Source organism: Micropterus salmoides, unplaced genomic scaffold (assembly GCF_014851395.1).
Source record: "Micropterus salmoides isolate LMB-PRFRI ecotype aquatic unplaced genomic scaffold, ASM1485139v1 Ms_hic_scaffold_2, whole genome shotgun sequence".
NCBI lineage: Eukaryota > Metazoa > Chordata > Actinopteri > Centrarchiformes > Centrarchidae > Micropterus > Micropterus salmoides.
The window spans coordinates 43,887,166-43,909,018 of NW_024041150.1; the positions used below are offsets into that span (position 1 = coordinate 43,887,166).

The 21,853-nt window shown below is 45.9% G+C and overlaps 1 pseudogene; it reads left to right on the forward strand.

Moving 5' to 3' along the window:
• The first annotated feature begins 385 nt into the window (after nt 1-385).
• Nucleotides 386-20,982, forward strand: LOC119911660 (annotated as a pseudogene).
• The last annotated feature ends 871 nt before the right edge of the window (nt 20,983-21,853 follow it).

A 21,853-nucleotide genomic window follows, 5' to 3' on the forward strand; every position in this document is an offset into this window, starting at 1 on the left:
TTAGAACAACTATGAGATTGAACAGCAGTCACTAAAAGATGGAAAGAACTGTGAGTGCTTAGGCTAAATTACTGTAAGATGAAGTGTTTAGCGGACAGTTGGCCGCTGTAATCTAACAAATGTAACTGTTATTTAGCGAAAGCAGCACAACACGGTACCAACACACAAGCACCGGAAGGTCCTCTGAGGCTGAGATCTCACCCTGAACACACCACGGGTCAGTCTCGTCAGTTCTCGCGTTAGTTTCTCGGCCTGAGAGAAAAAGATCGTCTCTTGGGCAAAAAAAAACGGGATCCACGGCTTAAAGTCGTGGAGCCGTTACCATAGAAACTCCACCCGATCCTGCCATAAATCAGTATTTGTCGTGTGTTAATAAATGTTACTGGGTAGTTTTTTATTCTACAATCACACGTGTTTACTTTAGTTTGGAGGCCGTCGTGTGAATCCCGCTCGGAGTGAGACGTCTGCTCTCTGCTGAAAAACATACGTAGCCGCTCTCATGTCTGCGCGGCGCTCTTTGCTCGTTTTCGGCAGAACCTCTCCAGCTGTCTGACGGCCCGCTCTCGGCTCGGCTCGGCTCGGCTCGGCGTGTGTCTCTATCCGGACCGCAGGGATGCTCCGGTTCTGGTTCAAAGCGGCGGCGGTCTGCCTCTGGCTCTTCCCCGGGTGTGTGGCGGCCGCCGCCCGGCTGTACACGGAGGAGGACCCGCTGATGATCCTGAGCAGCGGCAGCCTGAAGTCCTCCGTGACGAACTCGTCCTCGGCCTGGCTGGTCCAGTTCTTCTCCTCCTGGTGTGGACACTGCATCCAGTACTCCAGCACGTGGAAGGCCCTGGCCCAGGACGTCAAAGGTACCGCAGCAAACACACACGGCTCGGTTCCGCCGCGGCTATTCGCCTTTTAAACAGCACCGCCAGACTCTATTCAAAATATGACTGTTTTTGCTTTATTACTGGCTGATTGCTAAAAACAACGCCACTTCTTAAAGTTTCTCTCTGTGTTTTCTGATTCTAATATATTCTGCTTTAGTCCGGCATTAAAACAATCTAAATTTCATCAGGTTATTACAGTAAAATCTCAACAACAGGTCGTGTTACACACGCTTGCTTAAGTGTTTTAAGTTCTGGGAAGCAACTTAAAAGTAGCAGATTTTTGAATGAAGTTCTGAGTGACTGCTTAAACGTTACAATAATGACAAGAGTTTAAACCAGCTAAGAGTAATTTACTTTAGAAAATGCTCCCCTAATATTTATCAGAACAAACGCGCATTAATTAAACAGCTGTTGGCTAAAACTAGCTGTGTGCCACCTGTTAACACGGCTTGGTTCCTCTTTTGCCGTTCTCCTTTGTAAACGGCACCACCAAACTCCATGTAAAATATTAAAGCTGCAAGCAGCGTTGGGCGGGCCCTCGCACTTGTAGCGCGTCCGCGTGTGAGCCGGCCGAGTTGCATATTCTGGAGTATGGCAAGCCATTAGTGCCAAAAAACGTCACTCTTGTAGCATGTTTTGCTAACAAAACGGCGTTTAAAACGGCGTTTTGTGTATAAAAACGGCGCGAAAAACGCCGTTTTGTTTTGACACGCCGTAAAAAGCGGCGTTTAGTTTACAAAACGCCGTTTTAAACGCCGTTTTGTTAACTAAACAAACGGCGTAAAAAACGCCGTTTTGTAAAATGATAATGAGCTCCGCCCTGTGGATTTTACAGCCACTAAATTTGAAGTGTTGTCACCCAATCAGTACAGAAGAAGAACAGACCACACTAATTCAGCACTGATCTACTTTACTGTGATCGTAGCCACCTAAAGGCAGAAAGTAACCACAGACAAACATGAAAAACTCAACACAAAAGTCCCAGACTGATCAAGTAAATTGACTACATTTACTAAAAATATTTAGCTACTCTAGGTTATAGCTTGTAACATCTATTGATTGATGATTTTAGATCAAATTTGACATAAATAATTAATTTGCTTTTTATTTATCATCACTGTTAGATTAAAGTATCTCCTAAAATAGAACATACAAACACAAAGAAAGTGAGAAATCACCATAAGTGGAACAACTATCTTTACATGGTCATCAGTGAACAGTTTAAGCCTCATTTGTCTTTTTATGAGCCCTTCAGTCTGTGCAGTATTGATAGCGAGCCTACCCTTGTTTCTACAAAGCTTTGTTTTACCATGTCATCCTAAATCCAGGCCAAAGGCAACCTGACACAAACGTGTGTTTCAGTCGATTCAGGGAAAACACAGCTTGTCATTTATTCCCTGGCTTTTATTTATTTATCCAAAGCTATCCTTCCGGACTCCTGCGATAATATTTATGTTACCCCAAAACACTACACTATACAAGTTGCTACAAAAACTTATCTTATTCCATATTTATATATTTCCACATTTATTTATGTTGACTGTATGTTTGTCTACATGTAGCACCTTATCACCACAGCAAATTCCTCGTATGTGTAAAACAGTACTTGACAATAAAGCTCATTCTGATTCTGAAAAGGCATCTGCAGGCTATTAAGATACTTGGTTTTAAAAAAAAACGCTGCATTTCTTTTCTTCCAAAATGGACATATTTGAGAAAGGTTACCTGAAGTCTTTGTGAAAGCATACCTTCTGATGATACCTAAGCTAAATAATAAGATGCATGTTTTGAAATCATGTTAATCATCAATAAGCTATCTTTACATTGTGAATAATGTTGGCTGATAATGACAAACGCCGCTTTTTACAGCGTGTCAAAACAAAACGGCGTTTTTCGCGCCGTTTTTATACACAAAACGCCGTTTTAAACGCCGTTTTGTTAGCAAAACATGCAACAAGAGTGACGTTTTTTGGCACTAATGGCTTGCCATACTGGAGCTCTGCCGGTGCGGCTGTGAATTTCCTACGCGGTTCCGACGCCGCATGAAGGTGTTATATGTCACTTCCTGTGTCCCCTATGTGGAGCTACATAGCACTTGCCGCTATGAATATAAATCGGTATTGGTGTATAGATGTCTGCGGGGTGGGAGAGTTATCAAGCACGTAAAGTTTGTTTCAGATGTGAGCATGTACACTGAACAATAATGTACCCAAACAATAAAATAAATTCCTTTTATATTTCCCTGCCTTGTTGTTTATGTGTACATACAGAGGAAGAATGTGAGAACAGCACACATTTCATCGTTACTGTGTGTTAGAGCATGGCAGAACAGTGGATACTTTTAATACAGCCCACACCCCTAATACTGTGTAACTATAACAAGTAGAGAACAGAAGAAAAAGATGTTCTTTCTTTACAACTGTCTGCATAGCTTATTCATATTGTGTAATGAATGAAAATAAATAGGCCTACTAGGCTCCTCTCTACTTTGACATTTAAGATTAGCTTGTTTGATCCACCTTCATACACATGTGACATTACTGTACAACTTGAGAAAGGTGAGTTGTTTTCTGCTCCAGCCTGCCTAAAAGAAAAGCGTTTTTGGGATTAAATGGACTTTATTAGCTGCTGCAGTGCAGGATGAACTCAGAATAGACCCATTTCTCACCTTATTATTCTAAATCATGCAACGAAGAAGAAGAAATGCATAATAAATCCTGGGACAAAATCTGTCCACAAATACTGTACAGCATGTAGTCTGATGATCAAGACTTGTGTTATAGCTGACTTGGGCAGTGAAATGTTTAATTTTTTAATTCATGTGGTCATAGTTGTCCACAACTCAAATCAGAATATAAGAAGAAATGTTTTATACCACATCAAGAAGGCTTCCTATCAGAAAGGTAGGAAGGTATTTCAAATGTACAACTGCAGTACTTAAATCTAAGTAATTTCCCTGACATTACTGTGTTACGCATGTAACAGGTTTTATACTTCCTGTGAGTATAATCCAATCAATCTTATTTTCATACTGTATATCCGTTGTGTAATTTGATAAATTGTGTTGTATGTGGTGCTCGCATCGGGTACTACTGAGACTTCATTGCCCTCTTCAGAGAAGACTCTGACTGCAACATGCGTCTTTGTAAAGAGAGAAACAGACAGAAAAAGTCTCTAACTCTGCCTGTCAGCTCGCTCTGCTCCGTTAAAACTGAATTTACCATACAGAATTGAACACGAGTGCACTCCAGATTTAGCTGCAGCCAGCTGACCGTGTGCTTCTCCCTATACCGCAGTTCTGTGTCCATGCATGCAGCAAACTGAAAGCACTGTCTGTCGGAGCGTCTACGTGAAAAGAGAAGGAAGACATTGCTGGTAGTATTGTTACAGAGTTGTTAAACACCTCAGCGCACTGAAGGAAGCCATCTGACTGTGTGAGGGGCAAGATCGTTGATGTCTGCAGGCAGAGTAGGAGCTCTCCTGTCTGACTGGTCCACCAATAGCAGAGAAGATGACCCCTTGAGACACAGCCCCTCCTCATTTGCATAATGAGGCAGAAATGCATACAAAAATTTAAAAAAGACAGGCAGAAATTAAAGCTGCAAGCAGCGTTGGGCGGGCCCTCGCACTTGTAAGCGTGTCCGCGTGTGAGCCGGCCGAGTTGCACATTCTGGAGCTCTGCCGGTGCGGCTGTGAATTTGTTACGCGGTTATGACGCTGCATGAAGGTGTTATATGTCACTTCCTGTGTCCCCTATGTGGAGCTACATAGCACTTGCCGCTATGAATATAAATCGGTATTGGTGTGTAGATGTCTGCGGGGTGGGAGAGTTATCAAGCACGTAAAGTTTGTTTCAGATGTGAGCATGTACACTGAACAATAATGTACCCAAACAATAAAATAAATTCCTTTTATATTTCCCTGCCTTGTTGTTTATGTGTACATACAGAGGAAGAATGTGAGAACAGCACACATTTCATCGTTACTGTGTTTCTGCTCCAGCCTGCCTAAAAGAAAAGCGTTTTTGGGATTAAATGGACTTTATTAGCTGCTGCAGTGCAGGATGAACTCAGAACAGACCCATTTCTCACCTTATTATTCTAAACCATGCAACGAAGAAGAAGAAATGCATAATAAATCCTGGGACAAAATCTGTCCACAAATACTGTACAGCGTGTAGTCTAATGAACAAGATTTATTATAGCTGACTTGGGCAGTGAAATGTTTAATTTTTTTAATTCATGTGGTCATAGTTGTCCATAACTCAAATCAGAATATATGAAGAAATGTTTTATACCACCTCAAGAAGGCTTCCTATCAGAAAGGTAGGAAGGTATTTCAAATGTACAACTGCAGTCCTGAAATCTAAGTAAAGTAATTTCCCTGACATTTTTGTGTTACTTTACTTTTAATAGACGCATGTAACAGGTTTTATACTTCCTGTGAGTATAATCCAATCAATCTTATTTTCATACTGTATATCCGATGTGTAATTTGATAAATTGTGTTGTATGTCGTGCTCGCATCTCAGAGAAGACTCTGACTGCAACATGCGTCTTTGTAAAGAGAGAAACGGACAGAAAAAGTCTCTAACTCTGCCTGTCAGCTCGCTCTGCTCCGTTAAAACTGAATTTACCATACAGAATTGAATACGAGTGCACTCCAGATTTAGCTGCAGCCAGCTGACCGTGTGCTTCTCCCTGTACCGCAGTTCTGTGTCCATGCATACAGCAAACTGAAAGCACTGTCTGTTGGAGCATCTACATGAAAAGAGAAGGAAGACATGGCTGGTAGTAGTGTCTTCAGAGTTGTTAAACACCTCAGTGCACTGAAGGAAGTCATCTGACTGTGTGAGGGGCAAGATCGTTGATGTCTGCAGGCAGAGTAAGAGCTCTCCTGTCTGACTGGTCCACCAATAGCAGAGAAGATGACCCCTTGAGACACAGCCCCTCCTCATTTGCATAATGAGGCAGAAATGCATACAAAAATTTAAAAAAGACAGGCAGAAATAAATACCATGGGTGAAAATAAATAAGGTAAATAAATACAAAGGAAGAATAAAACAGACAAAAATATTAAAACACACACATAAATAAATACATTAAAAAAATTAGTAATAAATAAAGTTGAATAAACAAATAAGGTAATTATAACAAAGGTGAATAAGTAAAGGCACTATTAAAATATATACATTTATGTCTCCTTGTATAATTTAATTACTACCTACATTTATTTATTTACTTTATTTTTTTGTGTATTTAATTGGATGCTTATTTATTTATTGAGCATTTATTTATTTCTGTATTTATTTCTGACTGTGTCAGGATCGGTCCTCCATAGCGGGGTGGGAGAGTTATCAAGCACGTAAAGTTTGGTTAAGATGTGAGCATGTACACTGAAGTTACAACAACTTCCTGTGTCATGGCGAAGACTTGATCTTTGACGCCACGCCACGGACACGCCCATTGACGAAAACTTGCAAATAGCACAACTTTTCATCTTCAATGCCTTTAGAAGGCACAGCAGAAATTTGAAGTCGGTCGGACTAAATCCCTAGGAGGAGTTCGTTAAAGTACGAAGTGTGTAAATCATCCAAAATTTGACGTAAAATTCAAAATGGCCGACTTCCTGTTGGGTTTAGGCTATGGCTCCAAGAGACTTTTTTGTGCGTCTGGACAAGATACACGTACCATAGAAAATTTGTGCACGCAGGTGAAACGTGCGGCGGGGGCTGCTTCGTTAAAAGTCACTTCCTGTTGCCAGCAGGTGGCGCTATGACTGTGGGTGAATGTCAGCATGTACATGTGTTCAGGGCGGGACTCTCATCCTACATGTACAGTTTGGTGCAGATGTGAGCATGTACACTGAAGTTACAACAACTTCCTCTTTCATAGCGAATCATCGACGCCACGGACACGCCCATTGACGAAAACGCGCAAATAGCACAACTTTCATCGTCAATGCCTTAGAAGGCACAGCAGAAATTTGACGTCGATCTGACAAAATCCCTAGGAGGAGTTCGTTAAAGTACGAAGTGTGTAAATCATCCAAAAATGGCCATAAAATTCAAAATGGCCGACTTCCTGTTTACTTTAGGCTATGGGTTCTTGAGGCTTTTTTGTGCGTCTTGATACGATACATGTCCCCAGAAAATTTCGTACATGTAGGTTGAACGTGAACGAGGGGCTAATCATTTCCAATTTTCTAGGTGGCGCTAGCGAGTCATTTTGCCACGCCCATGTGCGAAACTTGTAGAATACAAAATTTTTCACCGGTTCTGACATGTTTGCAAATTTTGGTGAGTTTTCGAGTATGTTTAGGCCATGTCATTTGGGCCTACTTTGCAGAAAATAAATAAAAAAATAAATAAAATAATCCGAGCAAATTCAATAGGGACCTCGCACGGTCGTGCTCGGGCCCTAAAAAAAATAATCCGAGCAAATTCAATAGGGACCTCGCACGGTCGTGCTCGGGCCCTAATAAATAAATGTAGGTAGTAATTAAATTATACAAGGAGACATAAATGTTTATATTTTAATTAGTGTCTTACTTATTCACCTTTGTTATAATTACCTTATTTTTTATTCAACTTTATTTATTACTATTTTTTTAAATGTATTTATTTATGTGTGTGTTTTAATATTTTTTCTGTTTTATTCTTCCTTTGTATTTATTTACCTTATTTATTTTCACCCATGGTATTTATTTCTGCCTGTCTTTTTTAAATTTTGTATGCATTTCTGCCTCATTATGCAAATGAGGAGGGGCTGTGTCTCAAGGGGTCATCTTCTCTGCTATTGGTGGACCAGTCAGACAGGAGAGCTCCTACTATTCTTCCTACAGACATCAACGATCTTGCCGCTCACACAGTCAGATGGCTTCCTTCAGTGCGCTGAGGTGTTTAACAACTCTGAAGACACTACTACCAGCAATGTCTTCCTTCTCTTTTCACGTAGACGCTCCGACAGACAGTGCTTTCAGTTTGCTGCATGCATGGACACAGAACTGCGGTATAGGGAGAAGCACACGGTCAGCTGGCTGCAGCTAAATCTGGAGTGCACTCGTATTCAATTCTGTATGGTAAATTCAGTTTTAACGGAGCAGAGCGAGCTGACAGGCAGAGTTAGAGACTTTTTCTGTCCGTTTCTCTCTTTACAAAGACGCATGTTGCAGTCAGAGTCTTCTCTGAAGAGGGCAATGAAGTCTCAGTAGTACCCGATGCGAGCACCACATACAACACAATTTATCAAATTACACAAAGGATATACAGTATGAAAATAAGACTGATTGGATTATACTCACAGGAAGTATAAAACCTGTTACATGCGTAACACAGTAATGTCAGGGAAATTACTTTACTTAGATTTAAGTACTGCAGTTGTACATTTGAAATACCTTCCTACCTTTCTGATAGGAAGCCTTCTTGAGGTGGTATAAAACATTTCTTCTTATATTCTGATTTGAGTTGTGGACAACTATGACCACATGAATTAAAAAAATTAAACATTTCACTGCCCAAGTCAGCTATAACACAAGTCTTGTTCATCAGACTACATGCTGTACAGTATTTGTGGACAGATTTTGTCCCAGGATTTATTATGCATTTCTTCTTCTTCGTTGCATGATTTAGAATAATAAGGTGAGAAATGGGTCTATTCTGAGTTCATCCTGCACTGCAGCAGCTAATAAAGTCCATTTAATCCCAAAAACGCTTTTCTTTTAGGCAGGCTGGAGCAGAAAACAACTCACCTTTCCCAAGTTGTACAGTAATGTCACATGTGTATGAAGGTGGATCAAACAAGCTAATCTTAAATGTCAAAGTAGAGAGGAGCCTAGTAGGCCTATTTATTTTCATTCATTATACAATATGAATAAGCTATGCAGACAGTTGTAAAGAAAGAACATCTTTTTCTTCTGTTCTCTACTTGTTATAGTTACACAGTATTAGGGGTGTGGGCTGTATTAAAAGTATCCACTGTTCTCCCATGCTCTAACACACAGTAACGATGAAATGTGTGCTGTTCTCACATTCTTCCTCTGTATGTACACATAAACAACAAGGCAGGGAAATATAAAAGGAATTTATTTTATTGTTTGGGTACATTATTGTTCAGTGTACATGCTCACATCTGAAACAAACTTTACGTGCTTGATAACTCTCCCACCCCGCAGACATCTACACGCCAACACCGATTTATATTCATAGCGGCAAGTGCTATGTAGCTCCACATAGGGGACACAGGAAGTGACATATAACACCTTCATGCGGCGTCATAACCGCGTAGCAAATTCACAGCCGCACTGGCAGAGCTCCAGAATATGCAACTCGGCCGGCTCACACGCGGACGCGCTTACAAGTGCGAGGGCCCGCCCAACGCTGCTTGCAGCTTTAATTTGCTAATGCTTCTCAGTCTGCGTTTCATTTGTAGGAGATTTTAGGACCAGTTTTTAGTTAATTACTCAGTTACTTGTTCAGAGACGCCAACACACAGACCTGGAGGGTTTCCCATGCAAAAACACACGCAGTAACACACGCAGTAACACACGCAGTAACACACACGCAGTAACACACACGCAGTAACACACGCAGTAACACACACACACGCAGTCACACACACACGCAGTAACACACGCAGTAACACACGCAGTAACACACACACAGTAACACACACGCAGTAACACACACGCAGTAACACACACACAGTAACACACACGCAGTAACACACGCAGTAACACACACACACGCAGTAACACACACACACGCAGTAACACGCACGCACGCAGTAACACACACGCACGCAGTAACACACGCAGTAACACACGCAGTAACACACACACGCACGCAGTAACACACGCAGTAACACACGCACGCAGTAACACACGCAGTAACAAACACGCAGTAACACACGCAGTAACACACGCAGTAACACACACACGCAGTAACACACACGCAGTCACACACACACACGCGCAGTAACACACACACACACACACACGCGCAGTAACACACACACACACGCGCAGTAACACACACACACGCAGTAACACACACGCAGTAACACACACGCAGTAACACACGCAGTAACACACGCAGTAACACACACGCACGCAGTAATGCACGCAGTAACACACGCAGTAACACACACACACGCAGTAACACACGCAGTAACACACACGCACGCAGTAACACACGCAGTAACAAACACGCAGTAACACATGCAGTAACACACACACGCAGTAACACACATGCAGTCACACACACACACGCGCAGTAACACACACACACACACGCGCAGTAACACACACACACACGCGCAGTAACACACACACACGCGCAGTAACACACACACACGCAGTAACACACACGCAGTAACACACACGCAGTAACACACACGCAGTAACACACACGCAGTAACACACACACACGCAGTAACACACACGCAGTAACACACACACACGCAGTAACACACGCAGTAACACACGCAGTAACACACACGCACGCAGTAATGCACGCAGTAACACACGCAGTAACACACACACACACGCAGTAACACACGCAGTAACACACACGCACGCAGTAACACACGCAGTAACAAACACGCAGTAACACATGCAGTAACACACACACGCAGTAACACACACGCAGTCACACACACACACGCGCAGTAACACACACACACGCGCAGTAACACACACACACACACACGCAGTAACACACACACACACACGCAGTAACACACACACACACGCGCAGTAACACACACACACGCAGTAACACACACGCAGTAAAACACACGCAGTATCACACACGCAGTATCACACATGCATGCAGTAACACACACACGCAGTAACACACACACGCAGGAACACACACACGCAGACACACACGCAGTAACACACACACACGCAGTAACACACGCAGTAACACGCAGTAACACACGCAGTAACACACACACACGCAGTAACACACACGCAGTAACACACACACACGCAGTAACACACGCAGTAACACACACGCGCAGTAACACACACGCGTGCGCAGTAACACACACGCACGCAGTAACACACACGCAGTAACACACACGCACGCAGTAACACACACGCACGCAGTAACACACGCAGTAACACACACGTAGTAACACACGCAGTAACACACACGCAGTAACACACGCAGTAACACACACACACGCGCAGTAACTAACACACACACACACACACGCAGTAACCAACACACACACACACGCGCGCAGTAACTACACACACACACACACGCGCAGTAACAAACACACACACACACGCGCAGTAACAAACACACACACACGCGCAGTAACAAACACACACACACACGTGCAGTAACTAACACACACACACGTGCAGTAACTAACACACACACACACACACGCGCAGTAACAAACACACACACACACGCGCAGTAACACACACACACACGCGCAGTAACACACACACAGTAACACACACAGTAACACACACACACACGCGCAGTAACACACACGCGCAGTAACACACACACCAGCCTGTGGGAATGTGTCTGCTGTGTTTAGTCTCAGTCTGCCTCCCAGTCTCTGGGGAATCATCCAGCAGGAGACCAGCTGCCCCTCTAACACACAGGGACACATTTTCTTTTTGGACCTGCTTTCGCAGTCAAAGGACATCTAAGGGACAAAGACCTGCCCCCCCCCCGACAGCTGGAGACACCACCCATGTTTGTTCCACCATCGCCGTCTCTGACATAAAGCGCCCTCTAACTGTAACCTGAACCCTAAACCTGGTCTTAAACAGGTCCAGTTCTCCTTTAGTGTGTTATTAATCTTTGTTGTGCGTGTAACAGGGTTGCAGAGTGAGAAAGAGGAACAGGTTTCTGTTCTCCCACAGAACCTCTGCTGCTGAACTCAGCTGGGCAATAAAACCATGATGATGATAATAATTATCACAGGATCATTTTCCTCAATAACGAAAAAAGTTCAATTAATGTTTGATTTATTTCATCTGAATCACAAACGAATCAGCACTTCATCTCTCTGTTCTGATGTTTGTTCTGTTGCGTTAAAGGGACTGAAAAAGATTTACTAAGTACAGCTTTGAAAAGAGATTTTCTCAGAGTAGTTCTGAATGTTTGGCCTCAGATTTGGAAAGTGATCCGCTGTGTGTTTGTTCTGATCAGAAAGAAAAGTTTAACCTTCTTTAATTTTCACCCAGGAGCTAAAATCTGCCTTTAAACCTGAAAGAAATAATGATTTGACTTTTATCCTGATAATTATCATTTTGGCCGTACCGCCCAGCCCCACTTTAAATGGTTCGGATAAATATGTTAAATAACAAATGAAAGGTAAATATGTTAAATAACAAATGAAAGGTTTTCTTGCACGGTAAGAAACCCCTCACCAGCTTGTTGTTTGTTAGCGCCACAAGTCAGTGAGAGCATCTGGTAAAAATGTTCTGGAAAATAACAACAAGAAATGTTTAAAAAACAAAGCTAGAGGAAGAGAGAGGTTTATTTCCACAACGAAATATGTAAATCTAGAAGAAACTGTCGTGGAAATGATTTACTTGGTGAGGGTTTGAGCAAAGAATTGGGTTACAACCAACCGCTGTCTCTGAAGAATTTATTAATAAGAGAATAAACAGAGAAGGTCTACAACACATATACAGTCCAGAGACCTGCTGGTCAGAGCGGCTTCAGGATGCATCCTCATCTATGTTTTGGGGAACAGAGATCCTCTCCAGGCCTTGAATGAACATTCCAGGAGAGGAAAACAATCTCAGAGCTCTGACCTGAACCCCAGTAAATGTGGACGGACTACCATGAGGCTTATAGAAGACAGAAAGGTGAAGGATAAAACACAATACAGATATATAACCAGAATAGTGATAATAATATTAAAAGATTAGATGTAAGAGCACACTAGTGTCTGCCATAACAGAGTAGTGTGCGTTGTTCCAGAAACAGTAACTTAAGCTGAAATGACCCCAGAACATTGACCAGCTTGTTGACACTGGTTCTTCTTGGCCCAGTTTTCTGTCCTCTCCCTGTGGACGGGACAAAAGAGGAGGGAAGACTGAATCATGACTCAGCAGGGACCACGTGACAGGAGACCGGTTGATCTGAGAGCAGCGCCGATTCTGTCAGCGGGTTAGAGTCTGATCTGCCTCCTTAAAAACATTTCCACTGTAAAGTGCTGCAGAAAAGTCATCCGGCCCCGAAAGTACAACTGTTTGATATATTTCTGAGTCTTTCTCTGGTTGCTGCAGACAAAAAGCAGTTTCTGCTCTGAAGCTGGTTTGTTGTGCTTGTCAGGACCCGCCCTCCTCTGCCCTGATTGGCTTCTGTCTCTGTTTCTCAGACTGGCAGCAGACCATCAGCGTGGCCGTGCTGGACTGCGCTCAGGAGGAGAACTTCGACGTCTGTAAGAGTTCAGCATCAAGTTCTACCCAACCTTCAAAGTACGTCACAGTACTACCTGCAGAGTACTAGTACTGCGTACTGACAGTGTGTATTGACATGTAATGATATTATCGATCTGTTTGTCTCCAGTATTTTCGGGCTCACAGTCCAGAGACAGACAGAGGGACGACCTATAGAGGTGAGACACTCTTACGCCTCCTGTCTTTACCTCCTGGCTCACGCCTCCGGTCTGAAAACCTGTCTCCGCCTCCTGTCTGAAAACCTGTCTCCGCCTTCTGTCTCACGCCTCCTGCCTCACGCCTCCTGTCTGAAAACTTGTCTCACGCCTCCTGTCTCACGCCTCCTGTCTGAAAACTTGTCTCACGCCTCCTGTCTGAAAACTTGTCTCACGCCTCCTGTCTCACGCCTCCTGTCTGTCTCCAGGTGCAGACAGAGAGATCCAGTCAGTGAGACAGGTGATGGTGAACATCCTACAGAACCACACCAAGCGGGAGTGGCCCGATCACTGTCCTCCACTGGACCCGTACAGGTACCAGAACCAGAACCTGATTCTGAACGCAGCATGACTCATCACGCACCAGCAGCCCCGTAGACAAAATCAGAAAACATAAAACTTGCGCCAGAGGTCCTGAAAGACGATAAAGATGGAAACGTTTTCAAGTTTTCATCGGAGCTGAGATGTTTTTCAGTCGATGTAGGGAGGAAGTCGTGCTGCCGCACAGACCAGGTGTTTCAGGTGTTTCTGTCCCAGCGTTTGATTTATTGAGAATTTCAGCACCTGTAACCAGATGTGCTTCTTAGAGACATCAGCTGCCCTTTAAACTGAGAAAATAATAATGAATCTGTGTGCAGCTCTGCAGAGCTGCTGCCTCTGCTGGGTCAGAGGTCGGACCACTACAACGCCATCATCATCGAGGACCCGGACTCCTACGTAGGACGAGAGGTGGGACCATGAAGGAGGAGACGGTTCAGCCTGAGCTCCAGAGCCGAGGATCTAACTGTCTCTCTCTCTACCTGTCTGTCTCTCAGGTGATACTGGACCTGCAGCAGTACTCGGGTGTGGAGGTAAAGCGAGCTCTGAGCTCTGAGCTCTGACCGCCCCCTGCTGGACGCTCTGAAGATCACAACCTTCCCCTCTGTCTACCTGCTGCACCCGAACGCATCGCACTCGCACCTGCACGTGTGAGTAGACGCACACACAGATAAAACCCAGAGGTGATGAAAGACTCTGTGAGGTGACAGCTGCGTTCAGGTGTAACGACAGGAAGTCAGAGACTGCAGTGAGTCAGCAGGTGAAGCTGCAGCGGAGACTCACTTTAAGGGGCTTTCACACCTCGTGTGGTCCGGACTTTTCAGCTTGATGCCAAAATCACAGGTGTGAAACCTCCAGCCGAAATTTGGTCAGACGACAAGAGGAAGGAACTGAACCATGGTCCAGTTCCTTCCTCTTGTGAAAGGATTTTTATGATGGTTCGGACTCTCAGACTATTTACAGGACGTTCGCTGGTTCCCACAAACCGGAAATAAACAAATTCACAGAGAAATGCTCTGAAACAAGGTCTGAAACAAGGTCTGGACTTTCAGAAAGTCCTCTAAAACATGCAGACAGGTGGATGCAGTTTGCTTCAGAACAGAGTCAGAGTCAGAACTCTGCGACTTCACTTCCCAGAAGACGTCCAGAACAAAGGTCCAGAACTCCGCTGAGAAACCAGAGAGAGACGCTGCAGGACTTCCTGAGAGTGGTCATGTGTTCAGGTTTCAGTATCACAGCAGTCTGTACATTTTGCTAAACTGCTAACGATGGTCACGCCCTTTTGACATTTAGTCCTTAAAGGTTCATAAAACCAGCTGTAAAGAGTTTGGACTGATCCACAGTCAGACTGTCGAACAGAGGAAACTGAAGAAACAATCACAGCAACCTTTCCCCAAATCTGACCTCTCATCTCTGCTTCCTGATAAACGTTGTCCCACGGCAGCAAACTCCCCTCCTTGTTCAGAAGACGCGGCAGACGTCTCGCATTTACCTGCAGAAATAACAGCAAAGGACCGTGAAGACCAGGATCCAGATCTTCTTGTTCTGCAGAACGTGCAGTATCGTGGTCCAACAGAAAGGAAATCATCTCCTGACAAACGCTTTGAGAGAGAACGTTAGAAACACACGGAGAACGTCGGAGAGACACCGAGACACAGGCTGCTGCACCCGGTCAGCTGGGGTGGGGCAGGGTCCTGGAGGGACAGTTTAAAGAGGTCGTATATTCTGCTCATTTTCAGGTTCCTCATCTTATTTAGAGTTTGTACCAGAGCAGGTTTCCATGGTTATATGTTTGTCATGCTGCACATTGCTGCAGCTCCTCTTTTCAGCCTGTGTTGAAGGCTTCGTTTTAGCTATGGAGTGATACATCTTGTCTCTAAATGATCTTTGTTGGGAGTTGCACATGTTCAGTTCCTAGTTAAGGACTACTAGCCAATCAGAAGCAGAGAAGGGCGGGTCGGCGAGAAGCCGGTAAACGGCTCGGGTTCAGCCGTACGTGTTGCCGACCGGCTCGGCAACACGGACTGGAGCGAGAGTTTCAGAGCGGTGAGTTATTAATCTGTATCCATAAAGTTTTAACTGAGCTCTGTCTCTACATCACAGGAACAACTGTGTTCCTGTGATGTAGCAGCGTTATATGAGCCGCGTTTAGCTTTCATCCCTGTGACGTCACAGGGATGAAAGGGAAGCAGCTGGACTACCAAGTCTTCTGTGGGAGATGGGAACTCACTTTGGACTGTTTCAGTTTGCAAACCTGTTACAGGCACAAAAAAGGAATTTAACTCAATAAAGGAGAGGGGAAAAGACAAAAAGCAAAATATGACCTCTTTAAAGATTCAACTACAATTCTGTGGTTCAGTTTTCTCTTATTATCAACAAAACTTTCATCACAATTTTTAGAGAAGCAGCAGGAAAATCAGAAAAAGGCCCTTGAAGTCCTGCAGGGCCGGAGCAGCGGGGCTGGAGGAGGCGGCCTCTCCTTACAGGAACTCTGCTGAAGATCACGTGGACGAGCCAGAAGGCCTCTTAGAAATATTCAGACCAGAATAGAACTTCCTGCTCTGGGTGAGAAGCCTGTTCTGGGTTTGGTCTGTGGGACGTGGTGCTGTGTTCGAGTGCTCGATCGCAACAATCGATCCTGGATGATACCAATGTCAGGACACCTGTCTGAGAACTGAACCGCAACAGAACGCGGGTCAGGCAGCAAGACACCGACCCTCCTGACCTGAACCTGTCCAGGTGTTAAGGAAGGACCAGCAGCGAGCAGTTCATGTGAGGAGACCCACCAACATCCAGGAGTTAAAGCTGTTCTGAGGATTGAGGTTCCTTCAGGTCCACGAGCAGGACTGATCCACAGGGGGTCACACCTGATCCTGGAAGCAAAGGTTCCTCACAAATATGCAACAAAGGATCAGTTTCCATTAACGTGTAATATTTTAGTCTCCTTTGTTTCACAGGACTCTGCTGGTCTGCTTTTAGGACTTGTGTAAATGTCTCCTTCTTCTTCTTCTGCAGTCAGAAGCGGTTGCGTTTCTTCTTCTCCTCCCTCTTGAGGACGTTACCTGGAGTCCAGCGCAGGTGGAAGTCGGCCAGCAGCAGTTCCAGCAGAGGCCAGATGGGGGTGCTGCCGGACAGACAGAGCACAGAGCCCTGGAGGGACTTTGACAGGTGAGACCGGCTCGGTTCGGCTCGTGGAGTCGGGGGGTCATCAGTAAACCTGTTTGTGTCTCTGCAGGTCGAAGGTGTACACAGCTGATCTGGAGTCAGCCCTCCACTACCTGCTGAGAGTCGAGCTGGCCACCCACAGCACCCTGGAGGGGGAGGAGCTGAAGATCTTTTAGGACTTCGTCACCTTGGTTGCAAAGGTGAGCTTCACTCCTTAAACCTGTATCCCAGCATGCATTTCACCTGGAGCTGAAATCACGTCATCATTACAATAATGTCTGCGTGTTTCCGGAGACGCCCTGTGGAGAACAGGGCGGCGGTGGCGGCGGCTGCTCTGGTGTCTGTGGCAGTTAACTGTTAGTGATGTCAGGGGTTCAGTCTGATCTGGACTTGCGGACCAAAGGGGCCTGAAGTCTGCTGGACCCGTCTGACCCCCCCTCTCTGTCTCTACCTGTCCAGTTGTATCCAGGTGGAGGCTCTGTGGTGAAGCTGATGGAGACTCTCTCTGATTGGCTGCTCAGTTTGCCGCTGCAGCGAATCCCCTACCAGGCCGTCCTGGACCTGGTGGACAACAAGATGAGGGTGAAGCGCGCGCACGCACACACACACGCACACAGATCAGCAGCTGACTTCCTGTTTCCTGTCCAGATCTCAGGTGTGTTCCTGGGGGCGGAGCTTCGCTGGGTTGGCTGCCAGGGCAGCAGGGCGGGGCTTCGAGGTTACCCGTGTTCCCTCTGGACTCTGTTCCACGTCCTGACCGTCCAACACGATGCCACGCCGGCCGCACTGGAAAACACAGGTACACACCAAAGACCCTGTTTAAAGATGGACGACACGATGGCGCCGCGGTGCTAACGTGGCGCCGTCACAAACAAACCGCTCCAGAGTTTGAAACGCACCCGGGAGCCGTTTGTTCCGGAGTTCAGCTGACGCTTGACGACATCTGCACGAGCTTCTGTCCGCCGCGTCCGTAACGTAACGCCACGTTTTTTACCGCGTGACGTCTTTGTACTGAGTAAAAGTGTGAAGTACAGCTGGAAGACAGGAACCCAAACCTCTCTACCCGACGCACTTCCACCATCTCGTTGTATATTTTCCCTTCAGCCTGCGTTCATGTTCTTTCCCCTTACAAACATGCTACTGCGCGTGGTCACGTGACTCCGCCCCGTCCAGTCCTGCTCAGCTGTTGATGTTCGCTGGCGCTGCTGCCCGACTTCTTAACTTCCATATTCTAAAAATAAAGTCTTAAATTCATTTACAAAGTTCTACATTTTTTCTTGTGTTCGGTAGGATTAAAATGCTGGAACGTTTGTGTTTGGTGCGGCAGCACAGGGAACGCTGGCGTTTACGCCCGCGGTGTAATCAGACGTAAAGAAAGAACTTAAGCTAAAAAGATTACAGCAGACATCAGTTTGGTTTTACGGTGGACGGACGGCAACGTTACAGAGTTGTTGTTGTTTCCTTTAGCTTGAAATGATCCTTTGGACACTTTCTTCTTCGTCCCTCGCTGTTTTGTCTCGCGCGGCAGTAATAAATGTCCGTGTGAAACACTGCGCTGTGTAGTTACACGGATTAAACGAAGAATCGATGAACCGTGTTAAAACATCTTCCTGTCTTGTGAATCGTGCGCCGTCGCAGCGCTGATCAGACGGCTGTAGAGGATTAAATATGAACGTGTTCGGGTAACTTTGTAAATAATAAGTTCCTTTTAAACAGCAGAGCAGCTGGGATTAAACCGCTCAGCTGACGGCGAGCGTGAGCCGCGGTCATCTGACGCCTAAAGATCTTAAACGTCAGAGAGGCCTGACTGGTCCTGGTCCAGGTCCGGGTCCAGGTCCAGGGCAGAAGCTCCCTGAAGCTCCTGGAATTTCTCACCTCCTGGTCGGAGCCACGATGGCTAAAATATGTCACTGCGAGAATCCAAAACGAGGTTTTGGATCCGGTCTCTCAGGATCCGTCTGACCCCGGTCTGTCTCTCTCACGCAGGTCTGGAGGCCGAGGCGGCGCCGGTGCTGCAGGTGATGCGTCGCTACATCCGGACGTCCTTTGGCTGCGAGCAGTGCGGCCGACACTTCGAACAGGCGGCGGCGGCCAGCATGGAGAAAGTCCGGACCAGAGAGGACCAGGTCCTCTGGCTGTGGAACCAGCACAACAGGGTCAACTACAGACTGGCAGGTACAGAGTCCATCTGTAGGTCAGAGGTCACGACTCTCCTGCTAACAGCTGATTCATTAAACAATATGCTAACATTGTACTTCCTGTTTACAGCCCCAAAGCATTATGGGAAGTGTAGTTCTAAAACTCAGCGCGATGACAGACCCACAGTCAGACAGGAGTAACTTTGGTTTCACACTTATATTCCTCGCTCTCGCTCTCTCTCTCACTCTCTCTCCTTCCTCTCTCTCGCTCGCTCTCGCTCTCTCTCTCTCTTCCTTCTCTTCCTCTGCTCGCTCTCTCTCGCTCTCTCTTCCTTCTCTTCCTCTGCTCGCTCTCTCTCGCTCTCTCTTCCTTCTCTTCCTCTGCTCGCTCTCTCTCTCCTTCCTCCTTCCTCCTTCTCCTCTCTCTTCCTCCTTCCTCTGCTCGCTCTCTCTCCTTCCTTCTCTCTCTCTCCTTCCTCCTTCCTCCTTCTCCTCTCTCTTCCTCCTTCCTCTGCTCGCTCTCGCTCTCTCTCTCCTTCCTCCTCTCTCTCTCTTCCTCCTTCCTCTGCTCGCTCTCTCTCTCTCTCTCTCTCTCTCTCTCTCTCTCTCTCTCTCTCTCTCTCTCTTTCCTCCTTCCTCCTTCTCCTCCCTCTGCTCCTCCTGCCATGAGGAGAAAAATGGCGTCCACGTCTGGAACCACGACAACGTCCTCCTCTTCCTCCGACATCACTACGGCGCCTCCAATCTGTCTCCCAAATACTTCCTGACTCCCCCGCGACTCCCCGAATCTCCTCCTGATCCTGATCCAGTACAGACCGGCCCGCCTCAGGAGGAGCACCGAGGAGGAGAGAAAGAGAAGAAGGAGCCAGAGAGGAAAGCCGAGGAGAAGCCGGAGCCTCGACCGGGACCCCACGCTCTGAGGGGGGAGGAGAGGGGGGAGGTTCTGGGTGTGGGGGGAGGAGGTGGAGCAGCAGGAGGAGGAGGTGTCTGGATTCTGGGTCTGGGTTTTAACAGCGTGGACATGAGTCTGTGTGTGGTCCTCTACGTCTCCTCCTGCCTCTTCCTCATGCTCCTCTTCTTCTTCTTCAAAGTCCGATCCAGAAGGTGGAAACTCCGCCACTCCCGCCTCCATGTGTGACCCAGACCAGGACCAGACCGCTTTATCCAGGACCAGCTCGAGTTCCAGTCAGGTCCAGGTCTGGTAGGGGCGTATGAAGCGGATCTTTGTGGTGGTTCAGCCTTTTCAGCCGGCTGCTGCTGGTTTCTAAACTACATTAATGGCGTCCCGTGTTCAGCTGCGTGAGGTCACAGGAGGCCCTGCAGACGCCGTCCAGTCCGCTAGACTAGAATAAGAACTGGGCCGAACGTCTGCCCGATCAGCTGTTTAGTTTGAGGCCAGCTGGTTGGTTGGATTTGGACTTGGCTGCAGGAGGATCTTCGAGCACAAACTGCCTTCCTGTCGGCGAGAACCGTCGACGTCTTTCAATAAATTTTATCAGAAGTGTCGGCGTGTCCAGAGTAAATATTAAAGGTGCTCCCCGTACCAAGCCCTGAACCGGATCACTCTGGACTGGATTTGTGGATTTTAGTGGCTCAGATGTGGAACCTGGTCTGCATTTGTTTTATTTAAACCGGACGCTAAAGGTCTGGATTTATTTATTTTTACATTTGAAACTCAAACTGTGTGCTGTGAGCAGGTCTGTGTTCAGACCTGGACTGAACCGGATGGTCTGGATTTAAAAGTCCCTGAACTCCACAGGAGGGACGTGGACATGATGGACCAGCAGGACGCTGAGCCTGACATGGACCAGACCTGTACCGGTTCTGCTGTGTTCACTTTGTGCCAAATGTTTAACCTGCTGACGGTAGACTCACCTGTCCTCTCAGGCCCCGCCTCCTCCTCTGTGTGCAGGTGTGTTTGTTCTTCTTTAATTAAACTGTGAGACACGGAGCCGTCCTGATGGATCTGGACAGATACTGAATTTAAAAAACCTGATAACGAAACATCAGCTGATACCTGATCAAGAAGGGTCCTTTAAAAACCCAGATATGTGCAGGGTGGGACGTTTAAAGGCCCCGTTCTGTTAACGATATTTTAAATGTTCAGATTAAACGAGCGTCAGTGGAAACTGCAAACAGCTCAGTTTTACTAAATTTGAGTAAAAGGAAACTCCCTCGTGTGTGAAAATGTTTTTATTTTTTTTATTAAATGTGAACATTAATAAGAAGTGTTGTGAGTTGTGGGCGAGCCGTTGTTACCAGTGTTGGGTTGAATAAAATTTGATCATTAAATTACCCTGTCACGAGTCACTACTTCATTTCTGTGTGTTCATCGTGCTGCTCTTCCTTCAAACTCCTCGGCCACATGAAGAACAGACATTCATAACATGGTTAGTAATACTGTGGATCTACTGTACTCAACTTTATTACAAAGAGGTCGTATATTCTGCTCATTTTCTGGTTCCTCATCTTATTCAGGTCTTTGTACCAGAGCAGGTTTACATGGTTATATTTTTGTCAGACTGCACATTGCTGCAGCTCCTCTTTTCAGCCTGAAAAGGTGTAGAACTCAATAAAGGAGAGGGGGTAAAAGCATAATATGAGCTCTTTCAACATCCTGAAAACACCTCAATGTGACTGTTTAACAGGTGACATCAAAATGTTTTCAGGTTGTACAAAGATGTCATATTATGCTTTTTGCCCTTTTCCCTCTCCCTTATTG